The sequence below is a fragment of the Sinocyclocheilus rhinocerous genome, unplaced genomic scaffold (genome assembly GCF_001515625.1).
Source record: "Sinocyclocheilus rhinocerous isolate Xijiao unplaced genomic scaffold, SAMN03320098_v1.1 scaffold2581, whole genome shotgun sequence".
In the NCBI taxonomy this organism is placed as follows: domain Eukaryota; kingdom Metazoa; phylum Chordata; class Actinopteri; order Cypriniformes; family Cyprinidae; genus Sinocyclocheilus; species Sinocyclocheilus rhinocerous.
In genome coordinates, this window is record NW_015647950.1 from 43965 (window position 1) to 47057 (window position 3093).

The window sequence follows — 3093 nt, forward strand, 5'->3', positions numbered from 1 at the left end:
GCTCAAACCAGCAGCCATCCAAAACATACCTAACCAGCATATGCTGTTTTTTTCAACAGGGAACTCACATTGAATCTCAAATTTATCATCAGTAAGGTTTCTAAAATATATATAATTTAATATTATTATTATTTTTTACAGAATGTTAAAGAGGAAGCTCAAGTGGAGTATGCACCAATCGCCATGAGAAGATGAGTACCAGACCCAGACACTCCTGCAACAACCTTTGCTCCTGCTGACAACAAGTTCTTTAAAACTTGTAGATGAGTTTTGGGATTGTTGACAATATGTAGTATCTACATGTAGTATCTAAAGTCCTGTTCACACCGGCAGTGACACGCAGTGACTAAAACAGCCTTTACACCATTTCCGACAAATGACGGGCCTGCATGCAGAAGCTTTGGATCCGTTTTAAACTTTGGGTGCATTTAAATATTTACTTACTTTCAGTAAATAAATATTTACTGAGCACTGTGAATTCAGACATACTTGTTTTGTTGCATACTGATTACTGCCTACTGTGTAGCGGAGAAGTATGCAATTTCATACACAGCCTAATCTTAATGTAATATTGTGTCATGATTATCAAAATAAAACATATTATAGATGCACTTCACTGGTATTTAAATAACATAGACTTATGCTGAACTCTGTTCTTGACCATACAGATTAAGCAGTAGGAGTATTGAATGAAAAGTGTTTCTGTTGCTACATGCAAAACATCTGTGTATTTGACAAATAGTTATCGCAACCCACACAAAAACCACACTGACGTCACTAGAAAGTGGCGTGTTCAACTCTGTTTTTAATTCCTCCCCCAATTGCAAGCGGCAAATCTCGCCTTTCGGTTAAATCCAGCTGTAGACAAACATACCTAGTGTTAATTTGGCTAAAACAACAAAAAAACACATTATTTAGTTGCAGTCAGTGAGTACTATAGAGTGGTCAGATGGACCCTAGAGTTCGCTTCTCTTTGGAGGCCCCTGGAAGCTCTGGCTCCACTAAAAGCTCAGTTTGTCGGATTTATTTACAGCTGCGCAAAAATTGTGGTCTGACCTGCTGGGCGTATAAATGGCTTCTTCATGAGAATGTACACTGCTAGATTTTTGTGGTCGATGTCAGTTTGTGAGTGTACGTCTGAGGTGTTAGTTGTGAGTCTGTGTGAATAATGTGTGGGTGAAGGGATTTTTCCATTTCTGTTCATATGAAGCTTACAGACTGATGTCTGCCTTCACTAAAAATGCTGAACCCATTAATAAATTCTGACAAATAAAAGATTATTTTAGACAATGATATTGCTTTTGAATGTAAAATGTGAAAATATCATGTAGTGTAATTTGAAATATCAAAATCGATACTTACGCATATGCATGTCTCTCCATGACCTCACAAGTCACACTGTTAAATGCTGAATAAGCAGTGTTAGTTTCACTGGTTGTTTTAGCTCCAGTAAGAGAACTTATTTCTGAGAAGAAGTGTTCTTGAAGTCACACCTTTTTTTAGAAAGGTCATATCCTGTTTATTTTTCTCGATGTCATAGAGTCATTTAAGAATAAATACAATCTATGATTTACTGTTGAAATATATATATATTATCATGCTGATGTTTTTTGAGAGTTTTTGATCATTTATTTTGCTTTCATCAACCTTGGGTGAAACTAATTAAAAGTAGCAAAGTAGCTGCTAACAAATTTTTATTTTGTTCAGTAGCATATCAGTATTGCTGTCCAAAGGCAAAATACAGTTATTACACATTTAGTTAAGTTTTGTCTTTGTGGGCGTGTAGTGTGATAATGATTCATAATGCCATCTCTCTTGTCTTTTTTATCTTATTTTTTGGTGTTTTTGACTTTATTATGATAGGACAGTGTAGAGGAAACAGGAGGCAAAGTGGGAGAGAGAGAGGGCCGGGATCGGGAAAGATTCTCAAGTTGGGATTCGAACTCGGGACGCCCAGAGTGCAATGGCGCGCTGCCCACAAGGCTATCGGCGCAGACATGCCATTGTTGTCTTTTTAAAACCAACTGGCCATGTCAAGCAGACATATCTTGACACTTGGTACTTTATTAGTTAGAAAGAATACACACCACAGGCTTTTACTGTTATTTATAGCATCATCTAGTGTCCAAAATTAGGCCATCTGTAACAATAAAAGCTCCACCTTCCACAGACAGGGTGCGCTATAAATACATCATACAGTAGAGCAGCCAAAGGCCTAATAAACATGATGAAAGCATTGTTTTTTATGGACTGAGAAGCATGTGAATCATTTAGATTTAGTCACAAAACCATTCAAACCATATTGCCAACCAGTTTGACCAATTCATTGTTAAGAACAAGGTCAAAGGTGCTATTCATATTCAGTCAGCATATGAAATTCAACAATGGTGACATGCTTCATGCTACATTTATTTCAGTTGATTTAATCTAAGGCAGTTTTAGTTATTGTTTCTGCTTGTCTCTTGTTTCTCATTCCTTCAGTGACTCTGCTTGTTAACATCAGGTGTTTGATACTCATTCATTGCTTAATTAAACACTCAATCATCTAATTAACTGCAATTGCTTCAGTGTTACATTTACACTATGTAGTTTGGACCCATAGACATCTAGTGGCAGTTGTTCAAAAGTAATCTGATCGGATTTCAGCTATCATATTAGTCTCACTGCTATCACTTTAAGACCTCATGAATGGATCCGTTATTGCCATGAACTGCTTGAGACACTAAGGCTGAAGATCTAAGTACAGTAGTTTATTGAAGGGCAATCCACAATCGTAGTCAATTAAGCAGGCAAAGGTCAAAACACAGACAAACCAGACAAATGACCAGACAAATGAGCTGGAAAACACAACAGAATAACAAAAAAAATAAAAAGCATAAAATGTATTGTTTTTATTTATCTTTTTTATAATTTCATTTTTAAAGGCAGCTCTCTTTATTTAAAGGGGTGGTTGATTGCGATTTCACTTTTTTAATGTTAGTTTTCACAAGTTTCAAAATCAATGTTCTAAAGCAGCGTACTCATTCTGTTCCTGGCCTCGCCCTGCTCTGCATCTCTCTCTCTCTCTCTCTCATTCAGATCATCAGCTCAGTG

At 36.6% G+C, this 3093-nt stretch overlaps 1 pseudogene; it reads left to right on the top strand.

Moving 5' to 3' along the window:
* LOC107709399 (uncharacterized) overlaps positions 1-3093 on the top strand; it is an 89947-nt pseudogene that overhangs the window by 27756 nt on the left and 59098 nt on the right.